The sequence below is a fragment of the Phyllopteryx taeniolatus genome, chromosome 5 (genome assembly GCF_024500385.1).
Source record: "Phyllopteryx taeniolatus isolate TA_2022b chromosome 5, UOR_Ptae_1.2, whole genome shotgun sequence".
NCBI lineage: Eukaryota > Metazoa > Chordata > Actinopteri > Syngnathiformes > Syngnathidae > Phyllopteryx > Phyllopteryx taeniolatus.
In genome coordinates this window covers 23,444,287-23,470,581 of record NC_084506.1, presented here as the reverse complement: position 1 = coordinate 23,470,581, position 26,295 = coordinate 23,444,287, and the positions used below count along the sequence as shown (strand labels likewise).

The 26,295-nt window shown below is 43.2% G+C and overlaps 1 protein-coding gene across 4 annotated transcripts in view; it reads right to left on the bottom strand.

The window, feature by feature from the left end:
• The window catches only part of mgat4c (mgat4 family member C), a 142,097-nt gene that overhangs the window by 45,177 nt on the left and 70,625 nt on the right, over positions 1 to 26,295 (bottom strand). For 3 of the 4 annotated variants that reach the window (XM_061773938.1, XM_061773936.1, XM_061773937.1), the window contains exons 2-3: positions 19,389 to 19,446; positions 4,083 to 4,145 (exon numbers count right to left, since the gene is read on the bottom strand). The gene's annotated coding sequence lies outside the window, so the exon portion shown is untranslated. Of the gene's footprint in view, positions 1 to 4,082; positions 4,146 to 4,213; positions 4,287 to 19,388; positions 19,447 to 26,295 lie in introns of those variants that run through there. The other variant, XM_061773939.1, reaches the window with a different exon arrangement.

Genomic DNA, 26,295 nt, shown 5'->3' with positions numbered 1-26,295 from the left:
GAAAACCCTTTGGACGGTAGCAAAAATTTGCATTAGAAGTTACAGCAGGGATTTATCTTCATATAACGAATTTTCACATACAAACGGTGTAGTAACGCATACAGACAGGTAATGTAACAATTGCCACAGGTATATATTCTTAATCTGAGAAAAACGACTTATATTGATAAATCACGACTTTCTTCTTCTACTCTTTTTATCTTAGTGTATGTTTGTATCGCCATGTGTGCACCGCACTGCCCCTAAGAGGCCAAGGCGCGCACAGCAGGAACAGCAGGTATTTATATATTATTATTTTACTTGTTACTAATTTATTTTCTGGTTATTCTTTTAAGCTATATTTACAGTTTAGTTTTGGTAGTTGAATGAACACAAAGTTTTGAAATCAATGAATAATCGTGTTTATCAATTGTGATTTCAATAGCAATCAAAATAATTGTGATTATTATTTATTTTCATAATCACCCAACACTATGATGCACCAACATTCACCCATTTGGTGTGAAACCCGATTGGCTTGTTTGTTGCGCACCGGGGTTGACTTGTTTGCTGTGCCCCAGTTATTATTTGTTTGGCATGTACCAGGTGTTCCTTTTGTGGTGCACCAGTGCTCACTCATTGCTTATTTAGTGCTCACCAAGCCTCACTTGTCTGGTTCACACCACAGTTCACTGGTCAAGTGGGCACCAGGGTAAACTTGTTTGGTGCGCACCAAGGTTCCTTTTTTTTGCTCAAGAGGATTTACTCATTTGGCGCACATCAGGGTTCGCTTGTTTGGTGCGCACCACCACCACCACTTCCCTCCATTTAGCTTTCATTTAACAGATTGTGTTTCCATTGAGCTCAGTTATCAATGACAGTTATCAATGAACTACTGGTTTGAAGAAAAAATAACTCTCCTCAATTAGCGCCATGCTACACCCAGCATCCATCAGGCCCTGATAACTGCTACTGAAAAATAATGTTGCGTTGTGGCCAGACTGCGAGCGAGAGCAATTAGGTGCGAGGATGCGTGGCTAACAGCTGCTGATGAACGAGGAGTGGCGTGCATTGACGGCGTTGTAAAAACACGACCATCTGTTCGTCCCAAGAGGAGCGGCACTTGCTTATTAACGTGAGGAAAGCGTTGGCGTGATAACAGAGGCCTACATGCCGTTTGTGTTTGTTTGCGTTCCTAATGCGACTCAATGGGGGCGGCGGCAGCATTTCCCAAGAGTCGCAAATTGCCAATCGGCGAGCTCAGAGAAATTTTTTTTCTTTACGAGCTCGGGAGATGAGGTCAAGGCCCCATCTTACTGCAGGAGAGAGCGTCATTATGTTGCTTCTTTAAAGCTCATTCTCTGTTTTTACCGGCCCAAGTGGGAGAAAGTATCATGTAAACCAGGGGTGGAAAACGTTTTTGCTCAGGGGCCACAATTTATTTTTTTATTTTTTTTAAATCAGACAGATGGGCCACGTCATTTGGGCCAAGATGGGCCAAGAGGACTAAGGAATACAACCACTTACAATGGACCAGTGACCAAATCCACATGCAATGGACTAGGGACCAAATTCACCAGAAACAGACCAAAGACTAAAACCATCTGCAATAGACCAAGGACCAAAAGCACCAAATTACTTGAAGGACCAAAGCCACCTGTCACAGAACAAGGACTAAAACTACAAGAAACTGAGTAACTTAAAAAAAAACTGAAATGGACCAAAACCACTTTGCCATAGAACAAGAGCTAATGCCACCATAAACTTACCAAAGTCACAAAGCTCCCCTGTAAAGGACCAAGTACTACTTGCAAGGTCCAAAACCATAACACGAACTGCAATATCACTCACAAAATCACTCTTAAACAACCATGGACTTTAAGCCCCTATAGTTTACCAAGAGCTAGAAACACAAAACCAACTTCATGCAACAAAACCAACCCCATAGAACCATCAACTAAAACCACTTGCAATGGACTAATGACCAAACCCACATGCAACAAACCAAGGACCAAATTCACCAGAAATGGACCAAGGACTATAACTACATGCAATGGGCCAAGGACCAAAACCACTTACCATAAAACAAGGACTAAAAGTACCAGAAACTGACTCACAAAGCCACCAGAAAGGACCAAGACAAAAAAAAAAATAAAACCCAAAAAAACACTTCCAATAGAACAAGCACTAAAACTACCAGGAACTGACTAACATTATAAAGCACCAAAAAGCACCAAAACCAGCACCGTGTGTTTGAGTGAATCTTTAACCAGCTTCAGTCTTTCAAGTCCCGCACCGTCACCGAATGGCAAGGGCCTGCTTGATTGGAGTGTGCCACTCCACCAGGGGCTTGAGAGCCAGTTAAAGCTGTAAATGCTGTGTGCGCTGAAATTACAATGCATGCTTTAAAAAGTACAATAACATTAATGCAGATGTCAGATGTGCATGAGAGGGATTGTAATAGGACTCAGGTTCACACGCTAATGTGACACGAGTCACACTCACACATTATATGACTGTAATCACTTATTATTCAAATTATAGCCTTTATAGCCTATAGGTCAGGGGTTAACAACCTTAAATACTCAAAAAGCCATTTGGACCATCTCCCACAGAAAAAAAAAAACAAGGTTAGCCACAAAACCCTTTTGACATCTAAAGTGAGGATAAAACTGCATTTGTCTTTTCTTTTTTTTTTTTTTTTAATCTCCATGTATAAGAAACTATAGTGTGCATTTATGAAATCAATTAACTGCTACAGAGAACACAAAATTGGATTTCTGCATGAAACCAAAACATTCTGAACTCCAAAAAAAAGACACTTGGTTGAAGCTTACTTTCGAATAAAATACTCAATGTCTATTTGAGTCCCCCTCGTAGTTAATGAAATTAAACAAAAACTTAAATTATCCACCTGCAGCGAAACCAAAATGTTGTCTGCGTTTGTGTTCCAGCATCATTTTACTATTTGTGGAGTGTGCAGTCAGCTGTCAACTTGATTTAAAAATGACTATTTCACTTAACAATGGAAAATATATATTTGTAAAATAATAGCCAATTAAAACATTTCTTTTACTTGGTTAATGTGATTTTTGTTCCTGAATCTCAGCGCACAGTGTCGGCACATCAGGGTAGTAAGACGTCACCTTCATCTTGACACATGATTTTAAACTGTCATCTGTGAGGCGTGAGCAATGTTTGTTTTTAATATAGTTCATGTAGCACATAGCATTAGGCGTTCTGTTTTCTTCAGAAACTTTTCTTTTCTTGGATTTATCCATGGTTTATCTACCGGGGGTTGAATAGCTCAATAAATCTTGGTGCCAGGTGTCGCACATCAACAGCTGTGACATTTATTTTAATGTTACAAGATAACCATAATCTTCAAATTTCAAATTAAATTTGGAAAATGAAGGAAATGAAAAAAAAAAAGACATTAAATACTGATTATTTATTTTCCAAAGACACAGAGCCAAAGCAGAATGATGAAAGAGCCACATGCGGCTCCGCAGCTACAGGTTGCCGACTCCTGCTTTAGGGTATGTTAAAAGTTTGAATTAATCATAGCTGGGGTTAGAATTAATGTTAGGGTTGGTTATGGTTGTTAAGATGTTCGGGTTAGGGTTAGGATGAGTTAGATCCCTGGCCCCGCTTAAATGCTCATGTAAACAAGTAGCTTTGCGCCAGCACAAATATTTAGCAGGCCACAAACTAACACACACAAGCTACGAAACATTAATTCAGAGACTCCTCGGTGTTTTTGCGGCTTACTAAAACACTTTTGCTCGTGTTTTATTTATTCAAGCAAATGTATATTATTTGTCTACAAAACACACACACACACATGCACAATGCAAAAAGTAATAACGCCAGCAAAGTGCAAGTGTTGACGGTCAATATTTCCTCTGGCACATAAAGGCTGTGGGCAGCGCAGTGAGCCAGCCAACACAAACACTTTTTTTTTTTTACACTTTCAGTCTGTCACAGGGTGTGAATTCAAGGCTGGGAGGAATCTATTCACCCACATACCCATTGTTTGGGGCATCATCAGATTGGCATCATCAAAAAAAAAAAACGCGTTCCTCAGCTTCAGGAATTCTTACCAAAGTCTCAGGTGTGTTTGTGGGCCGTCAGGTTGACTCAAACCAGGAAGTTGTCAGCTGCTCCTGAAAATCAAAGAGATGCTAATGTCACACTGTGCTGTCATATTTATATACGAAGCTGGAGTACTAACTTCTTAGACACATCTTACACAAATGCCAAAAACACCACTTCCAACAATGTCCTTCTTTTAATGTTTGCTGTTTGCTAAAAAAAAAAAAAAGAAGGTGTGCTGTGGTTGTGCTGCGTTTTTATGAATCCCACTAGACCTTTAGGCAGGACACCCCCCCGCTGCAATATGATTGGCTGGAGGACACGACCTGCTGCAATATGACTGGCTGCTGCATCCAGGCAGGAAGGGTCGTATCTGACTGGTGTGTGGCGGTGTTATTTTGATTCCCATTAACTCTAACCCACCCTAACCCTAACAAACTTCCATCCATCCATCCATTTTCTATCGCTTATCCGAGGTCGGGCAGTAGCTTTAGCAGGGACGCCCAGACTTCCCTCTCCCCAACCACTTCATCCATCTCTTCCGGGGGGATCCCGAGGCGTTCCAAGGCCAGCCGAGAGACGTAGTCTCTCCAGCGTGTTCTGAATCGTCCCCGGGGTCTCCTCCCGGTGGGATGCGCCCGGAACGCCTCACCGGGGAGGCGTCCGGGAGGCATCCGAATCAGATGCCTCAGCCATCTCAGCTGGCTCCTCTCAATGTGGAGGAGCAACGGCTCTACTCTGAGATCCTCCCGGATGACCGAGCTTCTCACCCTATCTCTAAGGGAGAGCCCGGACACCCTGCGCAGGAAACTCATTTCGACCGCTTGTATCCGGGATCTTGTTCTTTCGGTCACGACCCACAGCTCGTGACCATAGGTGAGGGTAGGAACGGAGATCAACCGGTAAATTGAGATTCGCCTTTCGGTTTAGGTCCTTCTTTACCACAACGGAGCGATACAAAGTCCGCATCACTGCAGACGTTGCACCGATCTGCCTGTTGATCTCCCGTTCCATTCTTCCGTCACTCGTGAACAAGAACCCAAGATACTTGAACTACTCCACTTGGGGCAGGATCTCATCCCCGACTTGGAGAGGACACGCCACCCTTTTCCGACTGAGGACCATGGTCTCAGATTTGGAGGTGCGAACCGCTCCAGTGAGAGTTGGAGATCACGGCTTGATGAAGCCAACAGAACCACATCATCTGCAAAAAGCAGAGATGCAATACTGAGGCCACCAAACCGCATCCCCTCTATGGCCCGGCTGCACCTTGAAATTCTGTCCATAAAAGTTATGAACAGAATCGATGACAAAGGGGAGCCTTGGCGGAGTCCAACCCTCACCGGAAACGAGTCCGACTTACTCCCGGCAATGCGGACCTAATCTGACACAGGTCGTACAGGGACCGAACAGCCCGGATCAGGGGGTCCTAACAAACCTGATTATTTTTATTTTGTACAAATGTGATACATATTTGGAATGTTCATCTCGTTTCATTTGTGTAGCCTGCCCTTCCCGCCTGGATACAGGTGGGTGTGTCCTGCCTAGATGCAGCGGCCAAGCATATTGCACCGGGGCGTGTCCTGCCTAGACTTCAAGTGGGATATCTAACTGTGTATTTAAATCGATGTGCATTGTGGTTGTGCTAACTGGCTACAGCAACAAGCTTACTGTGTATGTAAAATAAAGGTGCAATTTCGTTGTATTAGCTGGCTAAGGCTAATACTGTATTTAAAATAGAGGTGCACTGTGGTCAGGTTAGATGTCTAAAGCTACTGCTAACTCTGTATATAAAACAGAAGTGTATTGTGGTCGTATTAGCTGGCTAAGGCTAATGCTAACTGTGCATGTAAAATAGAGGTGTACTTTGGCCATGTTAGCTGGCTAAATCGAAGAGTCTATGTTAAAACGGATTTGCACTGTGGTCGGGCTACCTGGTGTAAATTAAAGCTAACGATGTAAGTAAAAAAAAAGCTGTCATGGTATGAGAAAAAAAAAATTCATTGATAATCTGTTCCCTCAGTTTAGTAAACTGTACCCTCAATTTAGTAATCTGTTCCCTCAGTTTAGTAATCCGTACCCTCAATTTAGTAAACTGTACTCAATGAGGATGAGGGTACGGATTACTAAACTGAGGCTACAGATTACTAAATTGAGGGTACAGATTACTAAATTGAGGGAACGGATTAATAAACTGAGGGTACAGTTTACTAAACTGAGGGTACAGTTTTCTAAACTGAGGGAACGGATTACTAAACTGAGGGTACAGTTTACTAAATTGAGGGAACAGATTACTAAATTGAGGAAACAGATTATTAAGGAATTTTATTTTTCTCATACCTTTGCACCAGGGGGGCTCCATAGGATACAGCTAGTGCTGATGGTATATATATAATAGAGGGGCGCTATGGTCATGTCAACTGTCTAAAGCTAACGCTGATGGTGTATGTAAAATAGAGGTGCGTTGTGGTCATGTTTTAACTGGCTAATGCGAATGATGTACTTTATGTAGATTAATTTGTGTTGTGGTAGTTGGTTAGAGCTACTGCTAAGAATGTATGTCAAATAAAGTCGGGCTGTCGTTTTGCTGACTGGATAGAGCTACCACTATCTGTGTACATAACAAATAGGGGTGTGCTGTGGTTGTGCTCGTTGGCTAAAAAAACACTGATTGTGTACATAAAAACAGTGGTGCGCTGTGGTCTACCATTAACTGTTTATATAAAAGTTGTACTGTGTTGTCGTTTTTCTAACTGACTAAAGCTACCACTAACTGTGTATGTTAAATAGATTGAGCGCAGACAACACCACCAGTGCAAAAGCTGCTGCCCCTGCAACCCAACTCTGAATAAGTGGAAGAGAATGAATGAATGGATGAATGCACTGTTCTCCGGCCACCAGCATTATCACTAGAACAGAAAGGTCGCCCTCCTCCACACCATTATTACCAATGGCCAACAGTGGATAAGAGCACACAGCAGCGGATAATAGGCTATCCTTTCTCGCGGTGCTATCACCGCCACACACACCCGCTTTCCATTACCATAACACTTGGAGCCGTAATAAGCCGGGAGAGGCTTCCAGTCGTGACGGTCGCTGCATGACGGGAGGTCAGCACCGTCAAGGATGTTTGCGAGCGCGCGGCTAATTGCTAGAAATCAGGACACTGCAGCAGCAGCAGCAGCAGCACTCCTTCATTTTTCTTTCTCTGTGTGGCCAGTGTGACGCTAACTCGCTAGGGAGTGAAACAAAGCAAAAGGCCACCCTCGTTCAAGTGTGGGTGCTGCTATTGGAGATAAACATTGGATCACATTGGAATTGCTGTAAAAATATTACATTGTAACTCACTTGGTGTGAATTAATCATAATTGTGGATACACTCCAGACCTACCCATAATAAATTAAAATCTGCTATATAAAGGGACCTAACTTTATGCCTCCCACACACTTTAAACTAATTTAAACTTATTAAACCTCACTTTTTAAATGCATTGTAAATGTATTTGCACACACAAAAAAATTGCAAGCCTAAAATGTATTGAAAATACTGTACTGTACTTTACTGTATTGTATGTAGTGTTGTTGTACATGCATCTGTCTTTCAGAGGCGAGGCCTGGTGGGGTGCCGGGTGAGTTCGGTGTGTTTATGTGTGAGTGTCTGGGCGTGAGCTATGGCCAACAGCAGCTCCTACGTGCGTGTTCTCATTGTTTTTGTGTTTTACTGTTCAAAGGCAGAAAATGCTGTGGCTCTCCATTCACATGTGAGGGGATTACAGTAAGTATACTGTAAAAACACATTTAAAAAAAAAAGCAATCACTTCAAAAAATGGGGCAGCACTGTAATTGCAGTTAAACGTATAATAGCGCAATGTAATTGGAGTGAATAGCATCACATTATAACTGGAGTGAATGACAGGGTAAAATATTGAAAGCGTTTAATTTTTGAGTTTAATTTATCGTATCTCATCGTAATTAGAGGGAATTCTATTGGGTTTGGATTGAAATAAAATATATTGCATGGCATTGTAGTTGAAGAGAATTGTATCGCATCATAAACAGAATTAAACTTTCCTCATTGTATCACTTCGTACTTGGAATTAACCAGCGTATCCTCGTACATACAGTGAATCATAACAATGTACCTTTAAGTAAGAATGAATCGTAAGGTATTATACCATCATCATATCGCTTTGTCGTTGCAGTTAAGAGTATCATATTGTGTCGCTTAATAATTGTAGTGAATGGTATCATATTGTAATTAAAAATTACAATTAATTAAAAATATATCACGTCGTACTTGCAGTGAAACGTACAGTATCATATCTCATCATAGTTGGAGTAAATTATAGCATATTTCATCAGACATGGAGAGAAACATAAACATTGGAGTCAATTATATTGCATCATAATTGCTGTGAACGGTATTGTATTTGGAGTGAATAGTATCGCATCGCATCCTAATTGGAGTGAATCGTATCATAATTAGTTAAACATCTCATATTGTAATTCATCAGAATTGAAGGTAAACATATTGTAGCACATAGTCTTTGGAGTGATTTGTATTGCAATTGTAAAAAAATATATGGGCTGGACATATGTAAAAGATATATATCTCTCTGTACTTGGTGTTAATTGCATTGCAATTGCTGTTAAATGTATCACACCGTACATGGAGTGGATCGTATCGTATCATCGTAATTGGAGTGAATCATGTCAAATTTGAGGCAAACATCATGTAGTAATGGAGTGAATCCTATGGCATTGTAATTGGATTTCAATGTTTTGTATCATATCGCAATGGAGTGAAGTCTATTGCATCAAAATTGGCGTTCAATGTATCGCATAACATCAAAATTGGAGTGAATAGTATCGTAGTTAGCGTGAAACGTATCTTATTGTATCATATCGTAACTGGGGCGAATCACATTGAATCTCATTGTACTTGTAGAGAATGGTATCATAATTAAAGTTAAATGTATCAGGAGGTATCTTAAATGGAGCATCAAATCTCATTTTATTTTGGGTTTAACATATTGTACCATAATTAGATTGAATCATATTTTATACATATAGCGATGCATGCAGAGAAGAATCTTATCTGGAGGGATTTTTGGTAATTCTAAATTCCTAACTGTCTAAATTCTCATGAGGAATCCTTACAGTCCGTAAGTACTATCTACTGGGAATAAAAGTTTATATATTTTATATATGCAGCTCGGGTTACAGTCAATATATTGTGACTGAGGTAGTACCCTCAGAGGAGTTGTACCCTTGATTTGTACACCCCGGGCGGGAGGGGGAATACACCCGTACCTGTTTAGCATTTGGAAACAGTACTTTTGGATTCTAATAATTATCCCTTTAGGGAGGAGATTGGATCTTGAGGGATGGTAAAAGACAACTACAGGGGTAGTTATCTTACAGAGCAGAAGATGAAAAATGTGTGATATTGTGGTGCAGATGTTGCATCTAACATGGTCCTAAAGCTAACCTCATTATTGCCCTAATTAGCTGTGCCATTGATACGGCAGGCGGCTGCCAGTGGACCTAATATATGTGGCCAACTCCACCATAAAACACTAATTAATTATCTGACAGGCAATTATGCAGCATTCTTCTTTTAATGATTTAGTCATATGCCAAGGCAGCACCCCCTTCCCGATTTGTGCATACGTTCTGGTCTGGAATTTGATTTTGATGGTTGAGGTGATGGGGCAGGTGTTTCCATCGCAATCCAATCGCAAAGAGGCTGCGTTTTTTGTCCTTTATTGTGCCAACAGCTGCGACTGGCATCCAGTCCAGGGAGACTCACAAGCAACAAATCCACTGTGACTGACTGGTGACGAGCATGAGGTGAATGATTTTTGACCAATCCAGGGCTACTGACTGGTGACCATTCCAAGGTGATTGGCGAATAATCCAGTGTGATTGACTGATGAACAATCCAGCATGATTAACTGTTGACAAATCTGGGGTGACTGACTGGCGACCAGTCCGGGTAGATTCACAGTGTGTAGTCTACTTTTACCATCAGCTGGAATGGACTCCAGCTCAGACGTGGTCGTACGTAGGATAAGCGCAATAGAAAATGGACGGATGCCGTTTCCTCTTCAGTAATGATGACTTGGTGCAGTTTGATGAGTATTCATGGTGGTGTCAGGCATCATAAAGAAGGCAATTATGCACCACATTAATTTGACAAAATCATGAAAAATGACAATGCTCAAGCCAGTGGACTGTAAGCATGGTGTCATTTCAGAGTGGTCCTCTCCACAAAATGGACCCCAAAGAGTCTCAGGTGAGAGCGAGATAGAAACAACAGAGAGAAATCAGGTCGGCGTGACGATCACTCTCTCCAGGACTCCTTGCACGCTCTGTTGACTGGAAGCCCACGGGGACACTTACACCCAGGTTGGCGGCCACGTAAGGCACTTGCAACGTGGATTACAATGGAGTGCGATTGAGAGAAGCGCTGAAATGGCAGTGCTGAGGACTTTTATCTTTTCTAAGCAAGCAGAGATCCTCTCTGATGATGCAATGCAAGTGTACCTAATGAAACGACCACTGCCTCATCCATCCACCAACCCACCTACTCATCCATCCATCAACATCCATCCATGTCATCCGTCATCTAAATTCAACATCTATACGGAATCCATGCATCCATTCCTACATTCATTATTCTATCCATCCATTTCATTATCCATTGACATAACCCACCCGTGCCTGCGTGGGTTTTCTCCGGGCACTCCGGTTTCCTCCCACATCCCAAAAACGTGCATTAATTGGAGACTCTAAATTGCCCGTAGGTGTGACTGTGAGGGCGAATGGTTGTTTGTTTGTTTGTATGTGCCCTGTGATTGGCTGGCAACCAGTTCAGGGTGTACCCCGCCTCCTGCCCGATGATAGCTGGGATAGGCTCCAGCACGCCCGTGACCCTAGTGAGAAGAAGCGGTTTGGAAAATGGATGGATGGATAACCCATCTACCAGTTCATCAGCCATCTAGGGCTAGGAAAAAATCTTGAATAACTCGGCTAAGTCGACTTCAAAAATAGGTAGCCGCAAAATTTACGCCGTATTGGACCAGAAGAAAATTTTCCAAAAATGAGGAGCGTGATTTTTAAGACACTGTTAGATGTGTAATGTACTGTACATATACTGTTACATGATGTATGAGTGAGCTGAATAGTAGTTAGTGTTTTTGACCTACAATGGTAATCACTAGAGCGCTAATGCTAATTGCGATTGCTCACCGTTTAGCATTTAGCATTTTGCTCTCTGAAATTCGGTACACCAAATATATACAACACACTCAGTCCCAACATATGCAGTTCAAGCATCGAAGTCCATTCCGCATAAATGAGAATAAAATGCATCCATCCATCCATCCATTTTCTACCGCTTATCCGAGGTCGGGTCGCGGGGGCAGTAGCTTTAGCAGGGACGCCCAGACTTCCCTCTCCCCAGCCACTTCATCCAGCTCTTCCCGGGGAATCCCGAGGCATTCCCAGGCCAGCCGAAGGACGTAGTCTCTCCAGCGTGTCCTGGGTCGTCCCCGGGGTCTCCTCCCGGTGGGACGTGCCCGGAACACCTCACCAGGGAGGCGTCCGGGAGGCATCTGAATCAGATGCCCCCAGCCACCTCATCTGGCTCCTCTCGATGTGGAGGAGCAGCGGCTCTACTCTGAGATCCTCCAGGATGAAACTCATTTGGGCCGCTTGTATCTGGGATCTTGTTCTTTCGGTCACGACCCACAGCTCGTGACCATAGGTGAGGGTAGGAACGTAGATCGACCTGTAAATCGAGAGCTTCGCCTTTCGGCTTAGCTCCTTCTTTACCACAACGGATCGATACAAAGTCCGCATGACTGCAGACGCTGCACCGATCCGCCTGTCGATCTCTCGTTCCATTCTTCCCTCACTCGTGAACAAGCCCAAGATACTTGAACTCCTCCACTTGGGGCAGGATCTCATCCCCGACCTGGTGAGTGCATGCCACCCTTTTCCGACTGAGGCCCATGGTCTCAGATTTGGAGGTGCTGATTCTCATCACAGCCGCTTCACACTCAGCTGCGAACTGCTCCAGTGAGAGTTGGAGGTCACGGCTTGATGAAGCCAACAGAAGCACATCATCTGCAAAAAGCAGAGATGCAATTCTGGGGCCATCAAACCGGACCCCCTCTACACCTCGGCTGCGCCTAGAAATTCTGTCCATAAAAGTTCTAAACAGAATCAGTGACAAAGGACAGCCTTGGTGGAGTCCAACCCTCACCGGAAACGAGTCCGACTTACTACCGGATATGCGGACCAAACTCTGACTCCGGTCGTACAGAGACCGAACAGCCCGTATCAGGGGGTTCGGTACCCCATACTCCCGAAGCACCCCTCACAGGACTCCCCGAGTGACACTGTCGAACACCTTCTCCAAGTCCACAAAACACATGTAGACTGGTTGGGCGAACTCCCATGCACCCTCGAGGACCCTGCCGAGGGTGTAGAGCTGGTCCACTGTTCCACGGCCAGGACGAAAACCACACTGCTCCTCCTGAATCTGAGATTCAATAAAATGCATGTTAATTGTAAATAAATAATAATAATGATAAGAGTGGGGGACCGACTGTTATTCGATTATTCGATAAAGATTCGATAGTGACAGCCCTAACGCCATCCATCAATCCATCCATCCACATCATCCATCAAGCCATTCATCTTTCTACAATATCTATTAGTAATCCATGAATTCACTTACTCTATCTATCTATCCATCTATCTATCCATCCACATCAACATCCATCTGTCCAGAATCAGAATCAGAATCATCTTTATTTGCCAAGTATGTCCAAAAAAAAAACACACAAGGAATTTGTCTCCGGTAGTTGGAGCCGCTCTAGTACGACAACAGACAGTCAATTGACAGAGAACACTTTTGAGACATAAAGACATTGACAAAAAAAAACAGTCACTGAGCAATAAAGGGTTGCTAGTTGTCTGGTAATGCCGGTACATTTTTTTTTTTTTTTTTGACAAGTGTGCAAAAGATGCACAGTCCTCTAGCACTTAGAGCAGTTCGAATGACTAATATTGCAATAGTCCGGTGCAATGACCATTGTGCAAAGGGCACCTAGACTTCAAGGAGTGTACACCATATATCCATCCACCTCATCCATCTATACCTCAATACCATTCATCTCTCCATCCAGCCACATCAACAAGCCAACCTTCCATCTGTCTGTCTGTCTGTCCGTCCGTCCGTCCGTCTGTACATCCATCCATCTGTCTATATGTCCATCTGTCCATCCATCCATAGACAACATCATCCATCCCTCAGCATCATCCATCCACAGCCAGACTTCCATCCATCCATCCAGCCTTTCACATCATCCACCCACACCATCTATCCATCCATCCATCTCTCCCACATCATCATCGTCCATCCCTGCACGCCTCAGCAGTCATCTTTACTGTGCAAGCATGTGCGTGTGCATGCGTGTGGATGTGTGCGTGTGTGTGTGTTGCGAATGTGAAGTGTGGTGCAATATTCATGGCAGACTTTTGACAAGCAAGCTGTCACAGCTCTCCCTACATGCTCTCCCTCACTCGTTTACATTTCCTCCCGCCTCCACACGTGCACGTCTGCAGAGGATTTAATCTCCGAGATTTATTTTTTGCGCCTGTTGTTGAGTCATCATTAAAGGTATGCTGTGATTCCTTCAGCTCGCTATTGCTACCTGATACATTTTCCTTAGGTGCTACTTGGCGCTCCTCTGTGAAATTTATTTAATTTATGCCAGGATAATGGAAGAAGAAGAATAGAGGCATCTCTTGAATTCATGTGTAGTTTCCCCCCCATCTATTGTTTAAAACCAGTCAGAACAATTATCATGACAAATTGATAGGGTGCTTGCGCAGATATTGAACAATAATGAAACCTAATGTTAACATTAGGGTTAGGGGTTTAGTATCAGGGATTTAAGCGTTATGGGTTTTGGTATTAGTCAGAAAGGCGATTAATGACCCTCTAAAGTGAATTCAAACATTTGTTTCTAAATAGATTATACACACTTGAAGTTAATTGTTGAAATCGTGCGAAGACTGAGAACTACAGTATTGGCCCCCTTCTCAAATTCTTATATTTTGCACAGTTTCCCCACTTTAATGTTTAAGATCATCAAACACATCTAAATATCAGACAGAGATAACCCTGGAAACATAAAATGGTGTTTATAAATGGTAATTTTATTTAGTAAGGGAAAGGAAACTATTTAAAGCTACCCGGCCCTGTGTGAAAAAGTAATGGCCCCCCTTGGTAAATAATAAATTAACTGTCGGCTAATGAAATGTTTTTGGTTCATTTTCATGGATCACACCCAAGCATGATTACATCCAGACATGTTCAATCAAGAAATCACTTAAATAGAACCTGTTTGACACAATGAAGTCAGCTAAAGGAGCTCAAAAAGTTGCAACAAAATGCCATGATTCAAAGAAATTCAAGAACAGATGACAAATAAAGTAATTGACATCCATCAGTCTGGACAGGGTTACAAAGCCATTTCGAAAGCTTTAGAACCACGGCGAGAGCAATTATCCTCAAATGGAGAAAACATGGAACAGTTGTGAACCTTCCCAGGAGTCGCCGGCCTACAAAAATTACCCCAAGAGCACAGCGACTACTCACCCAGGAGGTCACAAAGGAACCCAGGACAACATCTAAAGAACTGCAGGCCTCCCTTGCCTCAGTTAAGGTCAGTGTTCTTGACTCAACAATAAGTAAGAGACTGGGCAAAAATGGCATCCATGGCAGAGTTTCGAGGCAAAAACCACTGCCGACAAAAAAGAGCATAAAGGCTCGTCTCACTTTTTCAAAAAACATCTGAATGATTACCACTACTTCAGGACTTGGACGACTTGTTGTGATTGATGAAACCATGAATTCTGCTCTTTACCAGAAAATCCTGAAGGGCAATGCTCAGCCATCAGTTCGTGACCTCAAGTTGAAGCGCACTTGGTTTCTGCAGCGGGATAATGATCCAAAAAAAACACCAGCAAGTCAACTTCTGAATGGCTTAAAAAAACATTTGGCCGTGGCCTAGTCAAAGTCTAGACTTGAATCCGATTGAAATGCTGTGGGATGACCTAAAAAGAGCCGCGCATGCTCAAAACCCCTCCATTGTTGCTGAATTAAAACAATTTTGCAAGGAGGAGTGGGGCAAAATATTTCCACAGAGATGTGAAAGACTCATTGGCAGTCATAAACAACGCTTAATTTGAGTTGTTGCTGCTGAGGGTAGCCCAAGCAGTTATTTGGTTTAGGAGGCAATTACTTTTCGCACAGGGACAGGTAGCTTTGAATTGATTTTTTTTTTTCCAGGAGCCATAGGTAAAGGTTGGGAATTGTGATTGTTATACTGCTTGGGTAAATATGGACACTCACCTCGTGTACGTCAATATCAACAGAGGCCTTGGGCACTATAAAACAAAAAATTTGCACATCTGAAATTTTGTTTAAAATCAGAGTACTTTACCTTCAATCAATTACCTCTTATCTGGTGTCATTCAAAATGAATAGGCTTCTTGCGCTGACCACTGAGGTTTGAAAACGATGCGTTGACATGTTATAGAGACGTCTAAGGGTTTGACATCTTTCAATATCAATAGGGTTCTTCCCGTCATACAAAACAGAGTCCCTCAACAATGGAAACAAAACCAGATTCTTGCTAAACTAGAGGAAGACTAAGAAAAAAAAAGCAGATGTTTTCCCTGCATTTTCTGTCCTGGTCGGAAATTGTGTGGGAGTGTGCGTCTAGACTAGAGCGAGGCACTAAAGTCAAAGAAAATCCTCAGCCATCAACAGCAGAAAATCTTTGCGTGGTGACAGGCTGGTTGTTGAAGTCCGCCAGAGCGTTTGGCCGTGGTAGGCGCCATTGATCATCTGGCTGCGGCGTGATTAGCCTCAGAGCAAGAAGCACAAAGGCAGGCAGGGAAGGATGACTTGGAGGTTGCAAATCAAGCTTTCATGATGCTGTAGCACTGGAGCATTTTAAAACTCCTGTTATGTTTCTTGTGATTGACTGGCGGACAGTTTAAGGTGATTGACGGGTGACCAGTACAGGGTGAATAACTAGTGACCAATCTGTGCTGATTGACTGGCGACCATTCCAGGGAAATGAACTGGTAACCAGTCCAGAGTGACTGACCTGCGACCAGTCTGGGGTGAACGACTCGTCAACAATCTGTGGTGACCAGCTAGTGATAAATCCAGGGTGGTTGATTGGCAACCAGTCCATGGCCCAATCCCAATGCGTCGACTACCAATTTCAAGATTTGGTATCGGTCTGCTACCAAGTAAATGGTATCAGACCACCAGTACAGGGTGACCAGACCGTGGTGATTAACTGGCAACCAAACCAGGATAAAAAAATGTTTTGCCGATATTCCGATACTCTGGCATGGGATGGTGGTACTCCAACGCGCTGACATTATAAAGGCTTTATAAGCATGTATTTGTGACGTGACGGGTAGTTTTCAAATTCGTCTCTCCCAAGAAACTGCAGACGATGTTAAATGCTATTGCTTACTGACAATTTCTATTTTGTTCAACGAGCAATATATTCACAGTCTTCTTTATCATCATCATCACCTGTCGATCCCTCTCCCATCCCGAAGTAAAAGGGGTCCTGCATTCATCCATCACAGTACCTCTAGTGGTCCACAAAGAATCACTGCCTAAGTACAGTTCAGTTGTCTTTAACTTTACATTCAGTCTTTAAGAATGGTTTGTTTTTAAACATTTATTCAGCAATATTTGTATTTTACTTTTATGTGCAATACCTTTTATTGAATCAGAATTTAAGTACAGTTTTCCCCCCTGTTGTTCAGCGGCAGGTTAAAGTTCAACCATTGTATAATCTTCACAGTTTATAATAATAAATATAATATTTGGGATAAAACCTCTGCCTCATTTTTGATTAACACAAAGGCCTCTTACCCAGCTGTTGGTCATGATGGTGGTACTTGTATTTTTTAAGGTGGTACTTGTTAAAAATTTGAAAACCACTGGATTAGTGCATACAGTGTAAGGATGCGTACAGTCTCCCAGCAGCTCATTAAAGCTGTAATCACGTTGTAGAGGCAAAACACAAGGGGAGGGGGGTTGGTCTCTGTACACTTTTACTTAACAAAGTCAGCTAATTAGGTCAAAGCTCTTTATCCTTGTGGAGCTCTGAGACCAGAGTGCTGGCCCGGCATTCACCTCCTTCTGAGGTTGGACACACTAGTATGCTTGTTTCTTTGTTCGGTGACAAAAGTCCAAACGCTTCAAGATCTCGAGCAGGGAACCTCCACTGAGGCGAACTCATCTTTCATCTCAGGTGGAGGTGGCTAGGCATCGGACTACTGCAAGTCACCTCAGCGGGACGCAGACGGCCGACAGGGGAAGCAGGAGACGTGCTGCTTGAGTCCCTTTCATCCAGACAGGTTGTTGGACAAACGCAATACAGTCGCTGTCCCGTTGGACGATCTTTGAAGGTGAATGACGTCAAAAGTTCCTTGAAAAGGAGACTTATTTTCACCGTTTTTTTTACCATACCATTAAGACGCAATGTGATTCCCTCCAATTAAGATGCGATACAATTTACACCAATAATGATGTCTAACGATAAAGTCCCATTTCGATACGATTCTATCCAATCAACCGTCAACACGCATCAAGTCCGTAACGTCACATGACTCTTTTATACCCGTCCAATATGGTACTTATTCTGCACAGCGTCATAATACACATTACAGAGCCAATATTGTGCTGTTCACAAAAACTCACACCCCCTTTCTTCTCTTCCGACTTCTCTTTATTTATTTATACATATATGTTTTAATTTTCTTCAACTGGACGGCTACCACTCTGTGAGAGCTAATGTCGAGCTCCAGAGGCTCCGATTTTCCGCTCTGAGAACTTTATTAACGTAATGCCCGGGAAACATAATGGGATTATTTTTCAAAGGCTCGCCATGTTGTCATTCCAGAAGAATTAAAATGAAAAAAAAATGAAAAAAAACGACACTGGACTGGTGAGTTTTTTTGCACGTCTTCATTTGTGGCGGCCTGACGCTGTTGTTGAAATCGCTGGTGTTGAAATCAGCCGGTTTTGGGGGCCTGTCCTGTCACATGCAAATGAGCCACTGCTCACCCCGCCTCCCTCTACTGTGGGGTGTGTCAACCCAAGGAATAAATAGCACTCAATGTTGAACATTATGACAGTGCTGTTCATGATAATTAAGATGCGATACACTCCAGTCACGAAACCATTTCCTACAATTATGATAAGAGACACTCCAACTACACTATGATGCAATAAAACCTTACTTATGACACACCACATTTACAATGTGATATGATTCATACCATTTACAATACAATTCACTAATTACGATAGGATTCACTTCAATTATGATACTGTTCACACCAGTTACAATACCGTTAATTCCAACTACAATATTCTTATATTACAAGATTCACTCCAAATAAGCTCTGATTCTGTCTAATTATGATATAACTCACTTTAATTACGATATGATTCATCTCAATTGTGATACAAGTCACGCTAATTACGATACTATATGTTTTACTCCAATTACAACACAACTTTTTACAATATAAAAAAAAATAATTACAATATGAATTACTCCAATCATGATTCAATATGATTCATTGTAATTACAATACAATTCGCTCCAATTATGCAACGATTCACTCCAATTACGATATAATTAACTTTATTTACAAATCAAATAAGTCCAATTATATGATTCACTCCAATCACAATACAATTAATTCACATTATGATACAATTCATTTAAACTCTGATCCCATTGACTTCAAACACAATATAATTAAATTCAATTATGATACAATTCACTCCAATTAAGATACCATGTTTCACTCTAATTACAACATGACCTACTTCAATTACAATATGATTCTCTCCAATTATAATTCAATATGATTCATTAGAATTACAATACAATTAGATTCTATTATGATATGATTCATCCAATTCCGATACAATATAATAAATTCCAATGCAATGTAATGTGATTCACCGGATGTGATTCTCCACAATTAAAATATAATTCATTATAATCAGAACTCAAGCAGTAACGACCACTGAATGCATGTCATATGTTGTGTTTTGCCTGTGAGGGCTAAATTTACACTACATAGTGAGCGGTGTAACCAATATGAAAACCTAAGAGAGTTGTCTGTGGATAAACGAGCGGGACAATAAACGGTGAAGGTGGCACACTTAGAGTACTTACTTCCACTGCAGGGCCATCGCTGAGCTCACAGATCAAAGTGGCAGAGGGTCCTTACGGCCTAAAAGGGAAGAAACAAAAGGAACATTAAATGGCTCTCCCCTACACACACACACACACACACACACAGACACACACACACTCACACACACACACACACAAGTGCAGTAAAGCTCAAGTTGAAGTTGTGTGAAAGAAAGATGGAGGTGCACGAGGGAGAGCAAGTGACATTGATTTTCCCTCCTGTGAAGTGCCGCTTCATCATTTCTCCAGACACAATCTATCGATTGGCCGCCTTTAGTTTGTTGTTAATTTTGGGGGGCTCCTAAAGCCATCGTCTGCACTGACACTTGCACCTTGCCAGTAATGGATGGCAGTTGAGAGAGGGTGAGGACGCTCTTATATGACCTTGTTTTTTTACCTATACAGTACAGTGAACCCAGGTTTATTGCGGGGGATATGCTCCAGACCCACCAGCAATAGGTGAAAATCCACAATATTGAGAGACCATATCAACCAACTTGTCAAAACACACTTTGACGCACTGTAAATGCAAGCATAAAACGTGTAGAAAATACTGTATATAGTCAAGTCTTTATAGATGCATGTGCCTTTAAGAGGTGGGGTCTGGTGGCATGCTATGTGACATTGGTGAGTTTGTGTGTGAGTGTCTTGCTGTGAGCTGTGGCAGACAGCAGCTTCTGCATGCATATTGTGTTTGAAGTGCTGCCCCATAAAACTGAGCAAATAATGACACCCCTCGAAATGTTTTTTTTTAATTGCCTATGGATGTCACTAGACAGCTTTTGTCTATATAGCACCCCCTCGCCCAAAAAAAGCCAGAGTTGATGCACCCCCTCTCCACCACACATTAGTTTTTTTTAAAAAAGGTCCAGTGAGCACACCCTTCTCTACTCTGCATATAAAAAGAGTTGGCGCACTACAAATATAACACAATATGCACAAACTCGATAGGGTGTGAGTGCAACTAAAAATTAAAATAAGTTGGTGCACCCCCTTTTTTGCATCCATCCATTTTCCGAGCCACTTCTCCTCAGTAGGGTCGCGGACGTGCTGGAGCCTATCCCAGCTATCATCGGGCAGGAGGCGGGGTACACCCTGAACTGGTTGCCAGCCAATCGCAGGGCACATACAAACAAACAACCAGTCGCACTCACATTGACACCTACGGGCAATTTAGAGTCTCCAATTCATGCATGTTTTTGGGATGTGGGAGGAAACCGGAGTGCCCGGAGAAAACCCACGCAGGCACGGGGAGAACATGCAAACTCCACACAGGCGGGGGCGGGGATTCAACCCCGGTCCTCAGAACTGTGAGGCTGACGCTCTAACCAGTCGGCCAGCGTGCCGCCCCCTTTTTTCCTCACTCACAAAAAAGTACTAAAAAAGCTTGATTTGGCACACAATCGCAAAAAGATGCTCGGGTTGACGCACTCCCTCTTCCATCACAAACAGTAATGAAAAAGCTTGATTTGGTGGATCTCCTCTCAAAAAAAAAAAGCAACAGCTTGTTGCTCACTCACTTGAGGGTGAGTGCAAGTAAAAATAAAAAGCACAAGTTAGTGAACCCGCGGCACGGTGGACGACTGGTTAGAGCGTCAGCCTCACAGTTCTGAGGACCGGGGTTCAATCCCCGGCCCCGCCTGTGTGGAGTTTGCATGTTCTCCCCGTGAGTTTTCTCCGGGCACTCCGGTTTCCTCCCACATCCCAAAAACATGCATTCATTGGAGACTCTAAATTGCCCGTAGGTGTGAATGTGAGTGCGAATGGTTGTTTGTTTGTATGTGCCCTGCGATTGGCTGGCAACCAGTTCAGGGTGTACCCCGCCTCCTGCCCGATGATAGCTGGGATAGGCTCCAGCACGCCCGCGACCCGAGTGAGGAGAAGCGGCTCAGAAAATGGATGGATGGATGGAAGTTGGTGCACCCTCTTTTTTTCCTCACACACAAAAAAAGTACAAAAGAAGCCTGATTTGGCGCTACCACTCCGCCAAAACAGTCAGACTTTGTGCACATACTCTCTTGGGGGGTGAGTGCAAGAAAAAAAAAAAATGAGTTGGTGCACCCCCTTTCCACCGCACACAAAAAAATCAGTGTCGCCATATTTTTGCATTAGCGTCTGAGGACAACAGCACTCAGCATGTCATACATTATTCACCAGGAACAAGCAACAGCACGCACGCCGAGATCAAAAGGTGTGTTTTTTCCAAGACGCACATTTTGTCGCCTTTGTGTCGCAGCGGGAACTCAATTTGCACGTCCTTGCCGACAATATCTAAAAAATAAACAACGTCTTCCAGCGCCACTTATTTTCCGCCATTTTATTTGGAGGAGCAGCATGTGGGCACGCAACAGTGTGACTGAGTCTAAAATAGAGAGCGAGTGGATGGGCAGTGGTGTGTAGTGAGATGGGTGCGCGTGCTGGCGATCCTTTGTCAAGCGCTCAGCGCCATTTAATGGCCTGTAAAAGGCCCCTCTGCTGCAGAAAGAACAGGCAATTAGCATAGTGAGTGGATTACAAGACTGCCCTGACTCCGGGATTAATGGGTGCACTTCATCCTCTCTTTGCTTTTACTATTTATGCATCTTTTTTATTCGTTATCCTGGTGGGATCCTCATAAAAAAACAAAAAACAACTGGACACTTTATCAGGTACTCCTGGTCCATGTGACAAAATGGGATTAAACCAGGGGTACACCAATCAATTCTATTTTGGTGCGAGTCAAACAGGTGAGCACTGGTGCGCGAAGTGTGCACAAAACTACTGAACCCTGGTGCAAGTGGTCCCTGATGTGCACCCCCACCCCCCCCCCCAAAAAAAAAAGAATTTCAATAATGAAACCTGGTGCACCCCCACCCCCCCCCCCCCAAAAAAAAAAGAATTTTAATAATGAAACCTGGTGCACACCAAATAAGTGACCCCAGTGTGCACAAATCCTCATCATTAATCCTGGTGCTCAACTAATTAGCAAAGCCAAAAACCCAAAAAATCAATTTGGGTACATACCAAACGAATGAACTGAGGTGCGCATTAAACAATTTAAACTTGGTTCAAGCGATCCCTGATGCACCCCTAAAAAAACTGAATCCTAATGCAAACCAGACAAGGTAACCGCGGTGCACACCAAACAACTAAACACCACTGTGCTCCGTAGAGGTAAACTCTGGTCAAAGTGATCCCTGGTCTGCACCAAAGAACTGAACCCTGGGACACATCAAAAAGGTGGTGAGCGCCAAACAATGAAATAAACAAGTGATCCCTTGTGCCAACAAAACAAGTGAAGCCTGGTACCAATGTTTGCTTGTTTTGTACGCACCAAACGAGCAAACTTGGGTGCAGACCAAAACGTTCAAACTCTGGTGCCAAGCAAACAATGGAACGCACCAATTTAGTTAACTTCAATGGGCACCAAACCACGGAGCCTTGGTGCGCACCTAACAACCGAACCGCTCAGTTGTTTGGAGCGCACTAAAGTTTGAAACTGGACAACTGAACCCCGGTGAGAGCCAAACATGCAAATCCTGGTGCACACCACTCAAGTCTACCTCAGTGCACACCAAACAAGCGGTGTGTGCTAAACAGGCAAACCCCATTGCACACTTAACAAACCCTAAACCCTCTCAGCCACCGCAAAACTGACTTTGGTGCGAGCCAAACAAGTGAAATTGAGTCTCAAATGCTCCGAGGCACCCCACTCCCCACTCCAATATTCTATGAGAAAACTTAAAACTACTTTCCCAGCAACTCGGCCTCCGTCTTGTATCGCCGCCATCATTCCTGCGATGCCGCACGATATCATCTTTAATCCGCAGCCTACCTCCCACCCCCCTCCATAATCTTCTCAGTCGCAGCCTCGGGCGGCCACAACTCGTCACACTGAGCCAAGATTCTCCAAACAAAACAAATATACACACCCTATACCCTGAATACGATTAAAGTCCAAAAAGCCTGATTTGGTACACCGCCTGTCTCCACACACATATAAAGTCTGAAAAAACTACATTTTAAAAACAAAGAAGAAAGCCTCAGCTAGTACAACACCTCTCCTCGCACAAAAAGAGTTTGAAAAAAAAATAAAAACAAGCTGGCAGACCTCGTCTTGCCTGTAAACAAAAACACCAAAATGTGGCCAACTTGATTTTGTGCACCCCCTCTTCCTCACACTAAAAACAAAGCATCTACATGCACACAAAAATATCACATTGACCAGGACCCCCCGACCCCACCCCCCATTTGGCATCCATCCTCTCCTCACACATATAAAAGAAAGGCCTGACAAAAAGGTACATTAAAAGTCTGAATTGGTACACTCATCATTTAAAAAGAAGCCTGAGTTGGTTCACCCACACTATCCCAAACACATCCATTTTCTGAGCCGCTTATCCTCACTAGGGTCGCTGGAGTGCTGGAGCCTATCCCAGCTATAAACGGGCAGGAGGCGGGGTACACCCTGAACTAGTTGCCAGCCAATCGCAGGGCACATTTAAACAAACAACCATTTACACCTACGGGCAATTTAGAGTCTTCAATCAACCTACCACACGTGTTTTTGGGATGTGGAAATCGGATTGCCCGGAGAAAGCCCACACAGGCACAGGAGAACATGCAAACTCCACACAGGTTGGGCCGGGGATTGAACCCTGGTCCTCATAACTGTGAGGCAGACGCTCTAAAAAATGAATATTTCTCATTTTCACTGACAAGTAGGTGTGAAAACCTCATGTGACCACATTCACACTATGTGAACGTGTGCGTGCGTGTGTGTGTGCGTGTGTTTGTATTCGCAGATCAATAATGTCACATCGCGGCCAAGATCACCTTAAAAACAATCACGCTGAATGTATTCATTACATCAAGACAACCTGGTGAGTAAGTGCTTTGCAAGACTTACTGCAATAATAAAAAAAAAGCTCTCCAAAAAAGCCAGACACAGTTGGCCCACACCCTCTCCCTCGCACACAAAGTTACACTGTACCCACACCAATACAAAAAAAAAGCAATTAAAAGCTTCAACTTCAACACACCCTGTCCCTGCATCTCTTCTCCCCAGCACACACACACACACACACACACACACGAATAAATAAATAAATAAATAAATAGAACATAAATAAATGAATTAGAACACCCCCTCTACTCAGAAGACAATACAAATCCCTGAGTTGGAATACATCCTCTCCCCACGCTAAAAAAAAGCACACATATGCAAATAGTTTTGTTTTTTTTAAAACTTGATTTGGAGCACCCCCTTCTTCAACGCACACTAAAATGTAAAAATATTGCCAGAGTGGGCTACCTTTAATCCATCAATCCAAATAAACCTGTTCTTGAGCAAACCCTCTCTGTACAGAAAAAAATCCCCCCAAAATCCGGAGTTGGATTTGTTCCAAAAAAAAGCCTGCCTTGGCGCCCCAATAAAAATCAGAAAAAGAGTTGGCGCAACCAACCCCCCAACCACACACAAATACTCGTTTAAAAGTCCAAAGGACACGTGTAATGTACCGTATTTTCACGACCATAAGGCGCACCGTATCAGTCTCAGTTACGGGGTCTATTTCTCTATTTAACAAATACATAAGGCGCACCGTATTATTGGGTGCAGGCATGGTAAAACATACGCTAGCTTAAAACATACGGTAGCGTGCATGCACGCTAAAACAATGTTTTTAAAAAGGCAGCGGGAGCAAAACTGAGTTCGGTTGTACTTTACTGAAGTATTTAACAATGTACTCACATTATTTTTTGATCAATCATCGTTCACAAATCCATCAAAGCCACCGCCACGGTAGTCCTTGCCCGGATGGATAGATGGCGCCGTTTCATGAACCGAAAGCACCAAGACGGACCTCCTTGAAAATGTTCGATTCTCATTTCTTCTGCAAGCGTTATTGCCCTCAGTCGAATGGTGACTGCAGAGACGCTTCTCCCGGCTGTTCTTTGCTCAATTGTTTTTTGTCAATGTCTTTGTCTCCAAAGTGTTCTGTAAATTGACTGTCTGTTGTACTAGAGCGGCTCCAACTACCGGAGACAAATTCCTTGTGTGTTTTGGACATACTTGGCTAATAAAGATGATTCTGATTCTGATTCTGATTAATCCATTGCTCGAGTTGGTCTTCCAACTTGTGCCACCTCGCCTTGTTTCCGCGGAAACTCAGCTTCGTTTTCTTGACTTGGGAAAGCTCGTTTTCCTGCTTCCTCCGCTTGCAATCCATGGATTTGTTGATCTTGAATTCTCTTGCGGCTGCTCGATTCCCATGTTCCTCCGCGGAACTGATAGCTTGCAGTTTAAACTGTGCTTCGTAAGCGTGTCTCTTCATATGTGCCATTTTCGGGGGGCCTTAGCCAAACCGATGTTGTTTTGCAAAAATGCACATACAGGTGCTATATACCTACTGGGGGCGTGCCTTTAGCGTCCTCCTTCACGCGCACCTTCCCTCCCCCTTACGTCCGCATGCTGTACTCAGTCACGTCCGCCTTTCCTCTATATAAGCAGCGTGTTGCCAGGAAATGCTCCCAGTCAGTCAAGCGGAGCGCTCATCAAAGTCACAACATTTACAGATTTTGGAACTCGGTGCACACATAAGGCGCGCCGCATTATCAGGCGCCCTGTCCATTTTGGAGAAAATTTAAGACTTTTAAGTGCGCCTTATGGTCATGAAAATACGGTATGTTGAAGCACGTACAATAAGCCTGGATCACGTTTCACCAGATTGCTGACAACAACCAATCGTGCCATCAGCAAGTTTAAACGCTGACGTCGCTCCTTTTTTGTTATCTCCGCGTCAACATATGATGCATTGCCACAGAGTCTGACACGGTTGAACACGTCGCACACCTCTTGGCCCGACCCAGATACATTATACAACACAGCACAAATGTATGACAGGAT